Raw genomic sequence first — 18,611 nt, forward strand, 5'->3', positions numbered from 1 at the left:
GTCATTTTAAATTCCAGATGGCATTATACCGTTTTAAACTATTTTTTGAACATTTTTGGGTGATTTAAGTCGGTTTTGGATGATTTTAACTGATCTTAAATAATTTTACTAAATATTAAGTTTCTGCAGATGATTTTACGTGAGTATAGAAGATTTGGCAGGATTTTGAACAGTTTTTGACGGTTTGATCTTCAACCATTTTAGATAGTTTCTAAATGATTTTACTATATTTTAATTGATTTTGAGGTGCTGTAAACTGATTTACAAGATTTTTAAACGATGTAAGATGGTCTTGAACAATTTGAGTAGATTTTTAATATTCATTTTAAACGTTTTAATTGTTAACGATTCATTTAAATAGCATTTTTTTGAGTTGATTTAATTTGGGCTATATAAGGTAAATTATTCTCAAAAGCAAATGGAAAAAAAAGCTTCTTTTCGACTTCAAATTTTATTTTATGGTTTCAGATTCACCATTTACTGGTGAATGGTCCTCTATTATCATCATAAAACTTATTTATGAAATTAATGAATTCTTGTATTGACAAGGAGGTTTACCATTAATAGAAACAATTAACTGCGCACAATCAATACAATCGAATCAATTGTTCGAAAATCATGTAAATTAAGTTTTACTGTAATAATATTATTATTTAATATTTTTTCTGTATTTATATTTTAATAGTTATCATCATAAAATTGATTTAAATTAGGAACAATTTTTATTTACATTAAATAATTTATTATGCTATTTTCGATAATTTAATCGAATATTTAGCTGGTTTCTATTACAATAAACCTATTTAAAAATCCCGTAGTGACAAATTCTAAATTACTCTTTCTCTACCTGCTTTGGCCGTCGTGATTACTCCGGCCCCTTAGCCTTGCGCAGGGTTTCAAAGTAAACCAACCACGACCGTCCCCGACTCCGAGCTAGCCACCCTTCTCTAATTTTCATTTAAAAAGATCACGAGTATATGTATGTACGCGAAACGTTTTTGGGTTGACGAGATGAATGAGAGCATTCTTTACTTCTTGTAGTATTGTAACCGAGCAGGTCGGAATTCTATTTCCAGTTTTGCCGCCTGAACAATCATTTTCGCCTCTTTGTTCAGAAAATAGCAGAGTTTTTATGGTGTATTTCGGAATGATGGCCCACATATTAAACAACCTTCAATTATTTTCTTTTGTCTTCATGCTCTACTTCGTCAGAAAATAAAGTTTTTTTACGGGTCTTAATAAACTTTCGTTGGTACTTTTTACTTCTCCAATTTTCTTATGATGTTAAGTTAATGAAAAAATTATATACACGCAAAAATGAAATGAAATAGAATGCTTGTATGCGTGTTTACTAATGCCTTACAAAATCATTAGTAAATGATTCCATCAGGGATTACCAGTTCTTGCGAGGAACAACCTAAGGAAAAATTAATGAAGCTGTATTGAGAACAACCAACCTACAACAGTTTATGAAATACTGCACGATTTTTTTCTCTGAAACGGAAATTAGTGTCTCCTAAAATTAAAAACCAAATTTTACAACATATAAGGGGCTGGTGTTGTAAAATTGGATAAGTATATTCAGTATGTATTTCTATTAGTTAAAAAATTTTAGAATTTTTGGGAATTTGAATCATTTAAGGTCAAATTTGAGACAAGTATCTAACAAAGCAATCACGGGTTTATTTGGGGCTTATTGGTACTGGATAAGCAGTATCCACCGAAGCAGATCAAACACGATATTTTATTCAAGCAGCTTATACAACAAATTTAGGAACGATTTAGACTGACCTTGGAGTCTTCAGTGACAAGTATATTCAGTATGCATCTTCATCAGTTCAAGCATTTGAGAATTTTTGAGAATTTGAGACAAGTATTCAACAAGGCTATCACGGATTAATAATAATAATTTATTTCCAAAAAACTCTATAAAGGTACAAGTCGTCAGATACAGTATTTGAATTTCATTATGTAATTTACAACATTATAGAAAATATAATAATACAGAATATATGGCCAAGATTTCTACAGCTTCAGTTTGACCGGCGAATCCATGAACTTGCTGATACTGTAGTATGGGTTTTCACCAAAGTGCTCCCTTAATCTTTTTTTGTAATGGAGCATTGATGTAGTTGTATCTATAAGTTTGTTATAAAACTTTACGCCCTGGTAATATACCGATTGTTGAAAGGTAGTCAGTTGGTGGTACGGAATTTGTAGAGATGAGTTGTTCCTCGTACTCTATTGATGATATTGCGCTCTACACGACACATCATTCATGTTTTGTTTTATAAAAATAAGACATGTATAGATATACGGCGAATAGACTGTCATTATTATTAATTATTTAAACAATGGTTTACAGCTCTCCATTTGATTTGCATTCATCTGCTTCAACTGCTTTTTTTGTATTATAAATATTCGTTCAGCTCCTGGGGAACTTCCTCAGAACAACACACTATAAGACATAATGCTTTGGAAATTCGAGTAATACACCACCATTGCTGAAAACTATTGAACTGATTTTTTTTCCATCTTGTTGTATCTGTGCATTCCATTTCAGAGAACTCTCTAAGACTACCCCCACTAGTTTAGCAATTGTTACATCAGTGGATTTAGTGGGAAACTCAATTCTTTGTATTTTTTTCTCATTCAGTTGCAGTCTATTAGCTATAATCCATTCAGAGGCGACCATCCGACAAAATACTTCATCTTCTTTAAGCTTACCATTGCAAAGCGCCTCGTTAACCTGAGTTGTATCGTCTGCAAGCATTATAGTACCTACTGCATATTTTCAAGAAATCAGGGAGATCATTAACATACAGCAAGAAAATATTGCCCTGCGCTGCGGCACACCAATCCCAACCTTTTTAATAGTCGACTTGCAATTACCATTTGTACCAGTTGTGCTCGGTTTGTCAAGTAAGATTTAAACATTGAAACCTTATACCGTAATTGTTGGATAAGCAGTATCATCTGAGGCAGATCAAAGACGATATTCCATTAAACAGCTCAATCAGCAAATTTGCGAACGGTTTAGACTTGACCACGGATTGCGTACTCTTAAGTGACAAGTATAATCAGTATGCATCTTCATCAGTTCAAGAATTTGAGAATTTGGACCATTTAAGGTCGAATTTGAGACAAGTATTCAACAAGACAATCATGGGTTCGTTCTGGACTCTTTGGTGCTGGATAACCAGTATCATCCGAGGCAACTATTTAAGCAAGAATTTGCGAACGGTTTAGACTTGAAAATCCGATAAAGCGATCAACATTTGAATCAGAAGTCAACAGCACCGATTTCGTTTTGAAAAAAAACGGCTATTAAAAAAAATAAAGTAAGTGTGATGTTTAAAGTAATTATAAATTAAAATAAAATACAAGTAATGAAGTTTTCTCAAATTGCGAACTTCCGGTTCAAATGAACGACGTCGAATGTGGTATGTGAGGTGTGGATTATATAGCTGTAAAACCACTACATATGCAGCATAAGAATGTTAAGTGAGTTATTTCTTATGCTTGAAAGGATTGAGTGATTATTTAATTGCCAAAATGATTATAGAGTGAATATATTAGATTGGTTTGAATTTAAATTTGCATTACTATCTTTAAAAAAAACACTTTTACAGGTGATTTTAGAAGATGGTTGTAAACGAATAAGCGACGTTAAGTACAATCATTTTTTATCGTTGCAGAGCAAGACGTTTTAGTATAACGACTTTACGACGTCGTTACGTATTCATTGGCCGAAATTGCAATGAGATCCCACGTTAAATTAAATTTCCTGGGCGAGAGATGGTGTCGAAATGAGAGTTTTTACGTCGGTCAAACAGCTGACAGGATAAATTGCTCGAAAGTAAAAACAAATCTCATTTCTCCGGCTACCGTGCTAGAGGTATTTCTTCACCTGGAGTTTGTTGGAGTGCGAAATTTAAGCGTCGTGTTCCCGTCTAGGATTTAACCTACATTATTTGTAGAAAGGGTTTAAGCCCCGAAACAAAACGTGGGATTAAAAATCCAATCAGCTATTTCTAAAATCGTATTATCTTTGGGTTTAATTCCAATCCATCTTGTGCTTTCAAAGATAAAGGGGCCTCTTAACACTTTCGTTTTTGTCTTTGACCGTAAATTTTTCTAAGACCTATTTTAGTAGATAGGTAATCTTTTAAGGGCGAAATCGAATACAATTGGATGGCACTGTCAATGAGAGACATTCAGGATTAGGAACAGGGGCGCCTTATCGGCCATCTCGGGCCGGGAAAAGAGATTTTTTGCGTAACGAACCTTTTAAGATGTCGCGTAGATAACGTTCTTTGTCACCAACTAAGAACCCTGTTTAGTAAATTCTCTAGATTAAATTAAATTCTAAAGTACTAATTTTGACGAATGAGAGTATTATAAATGACCATATCGTTACGAGGAGATTAATTGTTATGTTTGGTGATTAATGTTATTGAAAACACGGGTTTGATCTGGATGTAAAATTATTACCATCGCTGTGAAGTAAATGTGTGGGTGGGAACAGAAAATGGCATCGTTAAAAATTTACATTTTTATTGCGATTTTAATGAGCGGCGATCCGGTGTACAGCTTCCTGTTATTTTTATAATGCGGTTCGCCCAAACTAACGGCGCTTTTATGCAATACCATAAATAACGGGTACGTTTGCATTTGTAATTGCGGACGAAACAGGTAACACGATGACGGACGAGCTTGTGGGAATTGTTGGCCAATAATATAACCGCGATCCTTGCGAAAACGTCGGTCTCTTTGATCCCCTTCGCGACCCTTAAACAAATGCCCGCCTCCCAGACGATAGAAAATACAAACAAAAATTAAAACAAAAATACAAATAAAACTACAAACAAAACCTAAACCATTTGCTCGGGTGCGCTGAAGAATAATAATAATCAAGTGGTCCTTTGACGCGACCGCACCAGAAACTTGGTTCGGTCAATTTGCATTGTTTCTCCACCGCCGTACCTCACCCCAACGAAGCGATTTTATTAAATATAAGCGGGCCGATCGTATATTAACCCAGTGCATCGATAATACGGGGCACATGAATAGAAAATACGGTAGCGCGCACTTGTGCCTTCGTCGGCAGAAGCTAGTTTATGGATTTTGCCCGAGTGAATTCAAGTATGGAAATATTCGATAACTGCATAGAAATTACCTCATTTGCGGACGCCGGGACGCCGTAGAATTTCAATACGACGCCGGAACATAATTTCACCCGCTAATTGCGTATTGTGCCTTCCAGACGCTCTCGCTGCGTATACAGTGAATACCTTTATATGGAACAAAAAAAATTAGAAACTATTTCATTTAAGTCGCATTATTATCACTATCCTTTTTTATTCTTCATTTTGCCATGCTACTACTCCCTCATTCTGAAAGTAATCAGCGAGTTCTTCTCTTATATTAGATAATGTAGATTTTGTTCTACGTGCAACTTTTTAGACTTAGATCATCAGTCTGTCCTCTCTAGTACCCTTCTTTAACGACACCTTCTTCTTCAGAATCAAATGTTCCCAATGGGGTGTAAAATTTTTCCGATTCAATAACGGTCATTACTATAAGGGGGCATTTTCTGGTTCTAATAACAGAGGTTTCCTTAATATTCGAAAAATTCAGTAGGCAATGCCAAAAACATTTTCTACAATTCTGCGTAGTTGAAAATTCTTTGTTTTGATCCTTTAGTAATCTTTCATAAGATTTTCTGTCATAGCAAAGTTTTCTGGCAGATTCAACCGCTTTTGCATCATTAATTTAAGACTCAAAATCCGTCATGTTTTAAACATCTTAGCCCAATCAGTTTGTTGCCTGCGTTTTCGAAAATCCTTAGAAGGTGTTGAAGCATCAGCTCGTGGAATATCTTGATAAATTTGAATTGCTTCTTTCATTTCAGTCGGGTTTTCGTAAAAAATTTAGTACTACTACTACAATGATGGCACTCACGGATGATGTTATGATAGATATTATTTCTTTTCCAGGGTAATGTTGCGCTACTTACTCTGTAAGATTTCATTCGAGCTTTTGATACCGTAAGCCACAGCATCCTTTTATCTATCTTATCTTCTTTGGGATTTGATATGATTGCTCTAAACTTAACTACGTCGGTTGTGATTCACGGCGTGTCGTCTCAGCGTCATTTCGTTTCTTGTGGGGTGCCGCAGGGTTCTATTTTGGGGCCAATTTTATTTTATATATATATATACCAGTCACCTTTTTGACCATGTACAGCATTGTACACCTTACGTTTACGCTGATGACACGTAGCTGATTTACTCTTTTCATCCTTCCGATTGGCGAGTGGCTGTTGATTTTATTAATAATGATCTTAATAGCGTTTATGTGGCTGCCTCTAAACATTGTTTGAGGATTAACCCTAAGAAGTCTACTATCATGTTCTTTGGGAGGAAACCAATCATTTTGGAGCTTGCTAAATCCGCTGTTATACTTATCCAATCTTTAGCTGGCAATTGATATCTCTCTCAGATTTTCAGATCAGATATCTAAATAAATTAAAATGCATATTTCGCTATGAGATTGTTATTTCCTCATAGAGGTTGTTTGCCAATGAATGTTAAGAGAAATTTGTGCGATGCTCTCGTTTTGTCTCAGTTTAATTATACGATACCAGCTTACCATCAAACTTTAACTGCTTTTGATTCAAATAGAATTAAAAAAATACAAAATTGTTGCCTACGGTTCATTTATGGCAACCGAAAATTTGATAGAATTTCTCATAGGTTAGTTGAAGTTGGGTGGTTGTCTATGAAAAACAGAAGAGAGCTCCAAACGTTGGTTTCTTACCATAAATTAATGTTATGGAGGATTCCTGATTATTTGTGTAAGAGGGTTCAATTTGGAAGGAATGTCCATGATCGCTCGACAAGGTGTTGTTTTGTTATCGCGCCACCGACCCATAAAACATCTTTATTTGAAAGATGCTTCTCTTACCACATTTATAAATCCTACAATCGTATTTCTGCGACTGAGAGGTTATTGAGTATTGGTTCGTTCAGGTATCGGCTGTTTAATAGAATACTTTTTAATCAGAATGATTCTTTGTTGCGTTAATTAGTTGTTATTGATTTAAGTTTTTTTGTTGTTTTTCTCTGTAAAATAAATTTAATTTTAATTTTGTTTTTCTTTATATTTTTCGAGGTTTCTGGTGGAAAAACAAGGGTTAATTTTTAACTTCTTGAACCGGCACGTCGCGGTTTTCTTTCATGCATTACGAATTTTTATTTTATTATATTATTTTTCTATTTTATATTTACTTTTATTTGCTGGGCAATAAAGTTATTATTATTATTATTAATTTATATAACTCAGTACTGGAGAACACACCACCGTCGGATATTCTCCATTGGCAACCCAGATCCACAAATATGAAATTATAATTACCATCAACCCAAGGAAACAGCACGATGCTGAAATATCCTTTGTAATTGACATATTCACTGCCACTATTTATGGGGTTCTGTAACACGATATGTTTTCCATCGATTGCTCCCACACGTGTGGAACGTTCCATTTAGTGTCTAACTTTTTTGCTACTTCCATCCACACTTCTTGTCTTTCTGGAATCTAGAACACAATAACCTTTTATGTTTTTCTTTTTAATCCTTTCGAAACTGGTGGAAAAATTTATGCATTCCTAAGCTTTATGTCAGCCCGAATGAAGCCGTTACATACACCGCCTATACCAGTGTTCGAAGGGTATTAATATTAATTCTAAATGGAATGCCTAACAGTGTTTTTGTCTGCAGCTGCCATTATCAATAAATGATGAGGAATACTTGCCAGAACTGCGGGAGCATGAAACGGGAGAGAACACTATGGGGATAACATCTGAAATTAGTACAACGCGTCTTAAGTCAAACCTCAAGTAGTCAGAGGAAGAAGCGGATAACGACGGACCAACGTCTCGACAAAGCGTTTGAAATATTAACGTCGTCAGGAAACATGCCAATAGACGATAGTTACCATTTTGGCAATTTAGTGGCATCAAAATTGCGTTGTTACGATGAAAATGTTCGTTGTGAAATTCAAACTGGAATTATGAACATGTTTATTAGGATTAATCGGGGTGCTTTTAACAAACAAAACATTTTATCGGGTTATGACAATCCAGACGCATTTTCTCCCCACTCTTTCAATATTTCTGCAATAGCACCACACACTTCTGAAACGATCCCACTGATTGCTTGCTAAGATATTTTAAATAAGTATTGAAGATTGGAATAAGAATAACCAGAAGCCAGATACCGTAGGGTTAGAGCCAGCCTTTCTTGAGCATGAATTTCCTTCTGAAATGTGGTATCCTGTTTCGTAATTCTGTGCTTAATGGATGACAACAGCCTAATATGATCAATGAATCCTAGTAAAATTTTTGTACAATCCGCTTACAGATTGAAAATTCAAGTCCGCTAGTAAATTTGATGCACAATACTGAACGTCTTGCTTTTCGCTTTTTTTGTTCAAAGTGACAATATATTGACACTGCGTTGCATCGTTGTGTATCATTTTACGCAACGATGATATGATACGTCGATACGCAACAAATCTATACCCACCTTTACTTTATTCATGTCTCTTTGTAGATCTAATACTGTAAATCGGACGATATCCTGAGGGTAAAAATAAATCCTTCCCTTCGGTAGCCTTTGTTTTTGAACCTTATCCCAGAAGCACAGTTAAGCCGGCCGAAATGATGCCCCCGTTACCCCATAAAGCAGCAATTTTATTTATTTTTATACGTCGTAAAACACGGAGCGCTGCACTCGCTTTCTGGAACGTTTTTGTACGCCCCCTTTCGTTTGGACCACTAACGAACAGCACGGTCTGCTTATAAGCTTCAATATAACCCAAATGAAACGACCGATAAAATTATTCTAATAAGATGTACGTAATAAAAAAAGCTTCCTACACGCTCAATTAGCTAATTTGACCTGTCTTTGGTCCGTATTACTCATAAGTCTTTATGAGACCATCACCTATTACGTACTTATGGTGCACTAAATTTCAACCAACAGTTGGTCGTAGTAAAGAATAATAATAAATAACCGGCCAATAAATATGTCTTGTTGGAAATCTGCGCCTCCCACGATAATCCATTTAAATCTAACGTAGTCGTACGCGACGTAGGTCGTTTATCGTCTTTTAATCCTTTTGATTTGTTGTTTCAACGGGTGCTACAAATTTTCTCACACCGTTGCGTATTTCATCATACGTCGTTGCTTTTACAACCCATTCTTCAGGTTGTAATATATTTATACACGTTCATCTAACAATGTGAAATTCTTAACATCGTTTATGATGGGCGGACAAAAGACCGAATTGACAAATTTCCTATATATCAATTGAAAAATTAATTCGCATTTCTTTGGGGCTGCCATCTATACCATCTGATAGATGGTTTCTTAAATCCACCAAAACTGCAGACTCGTTTACACAGACGCAGGTGAGTATACATTCGTCGCGGTCGTTTTACCTGCTCGCTTTTCTTCCTACCTTTACGTCCGCCTTTGTAAACATCCCTATGACGGTGACAAAATCCCTCCGAGTCCCTAATAAGCCGTCCGGAACACAAAACTCTGCGCTCGGAATAGAAAGGGGCATTCGGCCGTAATGAGGATTTCACTAGATTTTTTTTCAGGTCGTTTTTCATTCCAAATACGCCACGTCACCTATTGTGATATTAGACGCTTAATTTTTATGCTTCAGCACGAAGGGAATTGGCCCCACATTGAGAGTGAGTTACCGTCTAGTTTTAAAATATAGGGGATTTTTTTACAATACATTCGTGTATTGAATACCCAAAACGGAATTAAGCGATGACATATTATCTAGCTTATGAGATATAAATGGTTTAGGGATAGTTCAAAATGATTTCCCACCTCCCACTTCTTCAACATGTAACAACGCCACACCGAGGCCTCTCCATCAATGTTTTTGCTCGGCAACACCACAATTACTCTTCGATGATCGTTCTCGAACACTTCCTTCGTCTTATTTCGATGATTTCGCGATCTTCGTGCTTTCGAAATGGTCGAACGCCCGCGGAATCGTTCTTCGTAAAATAAAGCCGGTCACGAGAAAGAAATAGACTGGTAAAGAAGATCGCCAATTAACGGTTCAAATCTTTGTTTATCGTTTTTATTCATCTATAACTCTCACAGAATTCACATCTTCGGTTTCATCGGGCAGTTAAAGCCACGTTGTTTGGATTTCAACTGATTGATGAGCGATCGTTTCCCAGCCAAATGTTTCGATCAAAACCGCTTTGGTAAAACATCAATCAGGATGCGTATAGGATTCAAAATAACAGTAAAGTTCTCACCTATAAGATGATTTGTTTTGCGAGCTAAATTTACACGATCTCCCAAGGTTCCGTTGAACGTTGAATTTTTAACTAACGCGCCATTGAACCTATTGTGTTACCCGGCGAATAATTTCGAAGTCGGACCATTACGCGTGAGATGTGGGTCAGCGATCGTAACTGTTGATTCCAAACAGGTATGAAGATATCATTGTTTTAAATCGTTGGATGGAACACGGTGCTGGCCGATCATGCGTGAATTCAACCGACCCGACTAGATTCAGATCTTGTAACGGCCAGAATCGGATTCCAATTTGGTCTCTGATCTAACCAGATACCTAGACATTGAAAAATCGATACGTTTTTGGTTTTCTAACTATTATTCTACGGTTAGTTAGTTACGTTAAGGACACTTGGTAGCCAGATGAGAGATTTTTTGTCGGCTTTCTTCAAAGACAATCCCACGTGACCATACGAAAGGATATCGGATAAAATATACCCGAACTATCACGCCCACATGCCAATTCCGACCGTAAATTCATCGATTATTGTTTAATTAATCCGCTTAGGCCCCAATTAGGCGGTCGGCGCTGCGTGTGTAAAACTTTATCCTGTCATTAGTTCACCTGCTTGGCATCCCCACGAATACGCCCACTATCGACTGTAATCAGCGCCGCAAGGTGATGCCGTTCGCTCTGATTTAAACGACTCCTCCAAAACGTTCAACTCCGAAAAGAAACATTGTAGATAATACAAAAAATACTATAAACAGTTTATGATAAACATCTTCTTTTAAGGTCACCCATCACATAAAGTAGGAAGCGTCACTCCATCAGCATAGACGGCAAAGATCGTCTGATGTGATGAAGGGTCGAGTTGTGACGACCCTTGAGCGTGTACGTGCCCATAAAGTCGGTCCGAAATTAGCCCGGCAAACTCAATTTCGGGCGTCGCGACGAGGCAAGCGAGCGCGCGCGGGCGTCGTTTCCGCCTCGAACTTAACTGTCAGCGTAACACGGGCAAAGCGGAGTGCGAGGCGCTGACACGGCGTGTCATAATGTGACGTAATGACCCATTTCGCCGTGTGTACCAATTTGAATTACAAATGCACAAGGGACAGACGAGCGGGCCACACTACGACGGACATCTCAAAGGGGAATATTTGAATATAAAGCGACCGCCGTCTCTTGCGCGCAACGGCGGCTCCGTGTTCTACACGGATGTCGTACAGCCGACGAGGCGCTCGCCAAACTGCTAACCAGCAGTACTCAAATTATCAAAAAATCACCATTAAATCATTTACATTACAACTCCAAATTAGAATTAACTATCAATCACAACCGATTACACTAAAATTATTGAGTTGGTTATAAATAAACAAAAAGTTGTTTGGGTGATTGAACGCGCGATGGTTTTATGTTGAGAACCGCTGATGGTAACTTCAAATAGAATTATTTCACTATTGTTCTGCGAGCGTACTTATTAAGTGTTCGAAATGCGTGATAGAGCCATTACCGCGCGCCATCCAGAGCGGTTTTTTCTCTGCCTGTGTTGGTCTATGCCCGCCTCTGCGGCGGCAAACGGCAAATTCAATGCAAATCAGATCCTGCCATCGGCGTGCAGAGCGTAAATAAAGTTTGCAAACGCGTTGCGTTTTATACGTACCCATTGCTAATTCACTATTGAACTTCACAGTGTGAAAATTCGTGAGAAAATGAATCTAGAAATTAATTTAAAAAATCGTGAGAACCAACGATTTTATTAATATTGTCGAAATTATTTGTTTTAATTAAAATTAAACGCTTATTCATGTGGCTGGTGAAGCATGAAGCATGATATTTCAAATCATTCAGTGGTAAAATGTTAATTAAGAATAGCAAATCATGTATCTCAAGTTTCTTAGATGGAAGCATGACGGTGTTGATTGAAGTTCAAACTTTGTTGCAAATATGAATTTTTCTTGGTACAACAATTAATTTAGGTATTTTTGTTTATTTTTTGTTAAATACGATTCAACTTGGAGATAATATCTAGAGTATCCGTGCCAAAATTCTACGTAACATATATTATGTGAATTTGAAGGGGGGTTCCGTTAAATTGGAAAAGATGGTACTGGCATGTGTTCCAGACAGGACGTCGCGCCTTTATCTTACCTACATAAAGAAGTAAAGGCGCGACGTCCAATCTGGAACACAAGTTAGTATTTTCAGGTATTTTCGACATAACCGCGATTTTGCGAGAAACTATATGGAATATCGAAAAAATAACATATACCCCTCATTTTCCGTCGTATAGTTTTGTGGATAAAATTACCGGCATAATTCAGATATGTTACGTAGAAATATTCAGTAATTATAATAAACCTTGCCGCAATTTTTTTCATCTAACAGTTGTGAAGATATCGATCTCTAAAGTGTGGGGCCTTGACTTTTGGCACGGATGGTAGTGATCAGGAGACTATATATCAAAACAACTAAGTCTTCGGGGCAAACGTGTTGAGGTGGTAAAGCTATTTATAGGACCCAATATTTTACGCAATTTACTATAGTTGAGATAATAGAGACTCTAAAGATTAGCCAGCGAAACATATTACTACCAAGAAAACCCAAGACAGTTCGTGATCCCAAAATGAATTATAATTGATCAATTATAATTGGTAAACAATTCAAATTATATCTCAACATACAGTGAATTTCACTCTAATTTTTTGAACAGATTAAAAAATTTAAAAATGTTACAACATTAAATCTTTACGAAAAGCACATTTTAGAAACATTCGGGTTTAGCCGTCTTTAGAGACGTGCGGCTAAACCTGTATGTTTCTAGTTCTTGGTCTAGTGTTAGTGCTAGTATTGCACTAGCATTATCACTAGAACTAACACAAGACCTAGAATCACTCGGGTTTAGCTATCTTGACAGACGTGCAGCTAAACCCGAATGTTTCTAGTTCTCGGTCTTGTGTTAGTTGTAGTTTTACGCTAGCACTATCACTAGAACGAACACAAGACCTAGAAGTAGAAATCCTTAAGCTTTAACCGTCTTGAGAGACGTGCGGCCAAACCCCGATGTTTCTAGTTGTAAGTCTAGTGTTAGTTCTACTTTTAATTGTTATTCAGCCTTAGATTGACCCGTGTGACGATAGCAACACACCTTCCAGCAACAAACTTTTACCAGTAATTCACTATCTACTCTCTAAGCTGATATCTTCCATATTATTAGAGATAGCGAAAAACTAAATGTACCACTTGAAAGTTTGAATCTTTCTCTATGTAAAACCCGGTTTTCGTCTGCCGCGATTGATATTAAGATCACTAACAAATGAAGAACACCGCTCTGTACTTAAAATAGCTCAAAATTCCCAAACTTCAAGGCCTTGTGCAATTGTTATAAAACCGCATTTTAAAAAACTGTTATAACAGTCAGACAGAGTGCTACTTCAACTATCTTAATACGGGTTTTCGTCGGTTAATATCTATCGGCGTCATGCTCACCCTTAATATCCATCCCTACACGCAGAAACGCTTAAATACTCTTCCTCTAAACAACTTTCTTATTTGATAGGGGGAAAACTCTAGAACTATATCTATCTTATCGAAAATTTCCTGCTCTTTCTAGTGGTGTATAACGCGCGGCGATCACAGGCTTGCACAAGTACATTTTAGCCATTCTTAAACCTTGTTCGGTCGATAACTTTCTTATATGACCAGGAGAAAACTCTAGAACCATATCTATAGCTAAGTTTCCACATGCACGGATTACTGGCGCCAGTTCAATTGCATGTGGAAATAGCAAGAAACCACTGGCACCAATAAATTGGTGCCAGTAATCATAGTGTCAATAAAGTTGACGTTACTTCTACTTTTAACTACTTTATAATTCTCTAATTGAAGTACTAGACGCACCTAGGTTATTTCTACGTGCAATCAACGATCTAACCCAGCAACTATGTTTTTGCTTTTTTTTGGTAATAACGTGTGCAATTCCAAGGTGCACAAGTTGGCACATTTGGACTACCACATTGATTCCAGCGCGAAGTACATCATTGACGCTATTTTTATTACTGTGCCTGTACACAATTATAACATTTATGTGGAAACAACTTCTGGCGCCAACTAAACTGGCTTCATACTGGCGCCAGTAATCCGTGCATGTGGAAACTTAGCTTATCTTATCGAAAATTTTCTGCTCTTTCTAGTAGCGTACAACACATGGCGATAGCGTGTTTGCACAAACACGTTTTGCGCCAAAACTACTATTTTTCTGTTTCTAATTAAGGGCCGGTTGTACCACCTCCCGATAAACTATCTAGCAGATAATTACCATGGTTACAGTGGTTTTAAGCGCTCTCATTGGCTAAGTGTAAAATCATTATGAACGGTTTATTTATTTATTTTAGTTTAAATTTTGTGCAATTTTTGGTGTAGATTTCAAATTTTTTCCGCATTTTTAACCCTTTAACGGTTAGTGGCTTTTGTAGAGACCATTTGTCAATAAGGTCAAATAGCTACATTACCACAACTAAATCGTTTCAAAAAACGAAAAAACAATTTACCCGTTAAAGGGTTAACAAATAATTTGCCCGTTAAACGGTTTAACGAGTTATGATGTTATCGATAATTTTTTCAAATGGCAATCCCCCATTTTTATCACGGAATATGAAAGAAATTTTTTTTCTGAATCTAGTACAATCAATATTAGTATTGGGTACATAAGAAAATTTTCGAGAAATATTACTTTAAAGTTTAATTACTTCAAATTTATACAAATGATAAAAATAGCATGATATAGCCATGAGTAACTATGGTAATTAATTATTTTAAACAATTCCCTGAGTGTCAAAAACTGATTTAGTATCTTCTTGAAGTGAAGCAAAACTTTGCCTTTGCAAAATTACCCAGTGCCTGTACTATTAAGTTATGTTGTATAACTTAGATTTTTTAGCGTTATTAATTCAATGTGGAGTAAAATAACATAAAGTAATGTTAATTCTTATTCTTTATTAAATCCATTGTTTTCCAAGAATTTTCTTTAACTATCCCTAAAGATAATTTATGTTAACTCAAAAGACTTCTAGGAATTTATTACTTTTTTAAAAACGTTTTCTGTATCAAATATCAAACCGTAAGCTCGACCAAACGTCTATTTAAAAATAACGAAATGATGGTTGAAATGTCAACAAAGTCTTTGTTTTCGGATCCATACGTCGACAGGCGTACACTAATAATGGAGGTCTAAATGCGTCGTTCTGTCACCTCGTTTCCCGCGAATAAAAATAAATTTTAGCCCCGACAGTCGTCCCCGGACGCTTGTAAGTTGGCGGGGAGGTGGTATACGGAAACACCCCCCTTAGCAGCAATTGCTGCATTAATATAAATGTAAATAAGGCAACGCGGTGCTCATTATTTCTCTCGGTGGGGTAATGATATTTTCCATTTGACCGTGCTGTTACACCTACGTTCTCAACGTTAGCACAACAAGAACAACAAGGGGCCGGGAATTGGGACTGGTTCAAATGGTTGGAGAAGGCAAATTGTTATCGGACGTCCGGGTAACGTTAGAAAGAATTTAGGGGCGTTTCGGGACTTTTCTGCTAAATACGGTATTGCATTATTTCTTGTTTGGAGGAACTGTTAATAGTTTTTTTTTTTGGAGTGGAAAAAAAAAATAAGTCCAACCCTGTTCGACACAGTTTTGCCACGAGCTTCTCAAGATTAATGCTACGATTAATTTTGGTTGACTTTTCGATTCCACATGCCATTTGTCTCGGGGCACGTACACACTCCACCTCCAATCGGTCCAGGAATGTTGGCCTGTCCAATTCCTCCAAATAAATCAGTCGTTTTGTCGGAAATCGACGAAAACTGGTCGTGTCCGCACCGAATTATAAATAAATCCTCAGCATGCTGTGTTAAAATTCCCACTTGTGTTGATTAATTTATTACTTCGCCGTCTTCCTACTCTATTTTAACAGTTAAAGGTGTTAAAAAAACCTGCATGCATCTTCTTCACGTCAAACTACATTCTTTCCCTCGGCATTTCGTTTCCGCTGCATCGCACATTTCCACTCACATTTACCTCGTACTCGATTCTTAAACCAATTTAGGTCTTTCCCTGCAATTTTGCCGACGGGGGAGGCATCTCGCCTTCGGGGGTGTGCAATAGGACGGAAAATTAAAGATTGTAAGAAGGCATGCCGGCGTAATCCCTTTTGGACCCGAAACGAGGCACATTGTGAACCGTAACCATCCGATATCCAATCGGTCGATGATGGAAAAAAATAAAGGCGGCACTTCGCGCAGCCTTTGGACCTCTAACGGGGCATAAAAATATCCACACGGGACGGAAAACGGGGAGGGCGCCCGCTTTGATGTTATCCTAACGACGCTAATATTCCTAATGGTATTACGATGTAATATGCGCGTTTGGGGCTCTAGCCGAGGGTTCGAGGACTTCCTACTACATAGCACGTCTCTTCACTACCTGTATTCTAAATACTACATTTCCTTTGAAAATTCGTGAAGGATTAGGATATCCTTAAGAATGTAACTAATAATCGGTTTTGTTCCTAATCTGTTTACTTAGAATAGCCCAAGTTTTAAGAAAATAAGATTATTTCATAGACACCATTTAGATTTTCTCAGCTATATTCTCTTATTCATAGCTCGAGGCTATCTTCTCTTTGATATTACGAATATGCATTATTAAAGTGACCCTTGATTAAATTTCCCGGAGTCAGTCGCTTTTCTTTCAGAGGGTGCGTTATGAAATTAAAAAAACTTCTTTAATTAAGCGGTTAATTACGTTGCTTTGTCATCTGTACGAAGAGGAAAAATAGTTATTTATGCGTCGCATGTGTTTTGTCTCGGGTTTCGGTTTCGTCGTGGGAGATGGTTGTATTTCACGTTTTTGCTTGGATTATAATTAAATAAACGAATTGATTAATTAAAAGTTACCGTGCGAGATAAATTTGCGTGCAGAAGTAACCCAGGTTATTATACCCACAGAGCGTACGATAAATATTTAAATGACAATCGTATAGCGTATATTATAGGTGGTTGGGGGACCGCAATAAAATCCCGCTTTGCGCGACGTTAAATGTACTCGGTAACTATGGCCCACTGGCCGTTGTTGAGTGTTAAAAAAACAGAGAATTATGCGTTAAAACCGGGCGAAGTTATTGCAAATTCGGTACATATTTCATGGCGTTATGGGAACTCGGGATTGGAAATCATTTTTATGTATCGGTTTGTTGTATAAATACATATTTAGGCCTGCTTTTATTTTGTTATCCAATTTTATATTCGTTTAAAATAAAATTCGCTGACGGCGTAAAAATAGATGAATCGAAATTCTGTTGGGTTGGGTTGATGTCAACGTTGCAAAGTAGGTATTTATTAATCAAGGGGATAATTATGAAAAAGAAACGATTGCCGGTAAACTGGTCATTAAAAGAGTCCAGAGACTTACTTTACAAGGACAATGGCCAATCGGGCAATTAATGATGGAAGAAATAATCTTCATCGGGGTGAGGTGCGAGAACGACCGCCACAATTATAACGGCGACGTTAAGTACGCTTATTCCCGACACTTATTCATTGTTTTCTAGATCGTAATCTAAATTGGTTCACGATCCTTAATTTCCCATACCAACACGCCGTAACCGGTCCTGTCTTACGGACGCGGGGCGGCCTGTTTACACGTCCTATAATAATAAAACCCATATTAACGATAAGGGCCGCCGAGGCCTCGCGCGTAATTAGTACTTTTCACCTTTTGTTATACATTTTATTTATTACGGAGGTCACCGTCTCGACGCTGAGTACCCCGTCGAGACTCTCTTTAGCAGATCTACATCTACCAGCCAATTAATAATTGCCTACTTTTTACAACCGCAACACTCAATTTCATCGCTCTCTCAGTTAACAACCAAGGATTTACTTAAATCTGCGCTTGTCATCTTATTTTAAACTCATCTCTTATTATTACTGAACATACACATTATTATTAATTGGATCACTTAACAATTACAAAATTTACAAAAAATATTTATCTCGTTATACTAAAACTGAAAGAATTTTTTTAAATGGTAATAGATTTTAATAGATGGCGCTACTTCTAAAAAACGATGCAATCCCTATAAATCTAAACCTATAAAATGCAAAGAAATTACTACACTACGCGATAAAATAAGAAACGAAAACATCAGAAGACAAATAAAGGTTACTAATATGACTTAAGAAGTGGCTAAAATAAAATGGCAATGGATTAGGCATGT

The sequence above is a fragment of the Onthophagus taurus genome, chromosome 11 (genome assembly GCF_036711975.1).
Source record: "Onthophagus taurus isolate NC chromosome 11, IU_Otau_3.0, whole genome shotgun sequence".
Classification (NCBI taxonomy): Eukaryota; Metazoa; Arthropoda; class Insecta; order Coleoptera; family Scarabaeidae; genus Onthophagus; species Onthophagus taurus.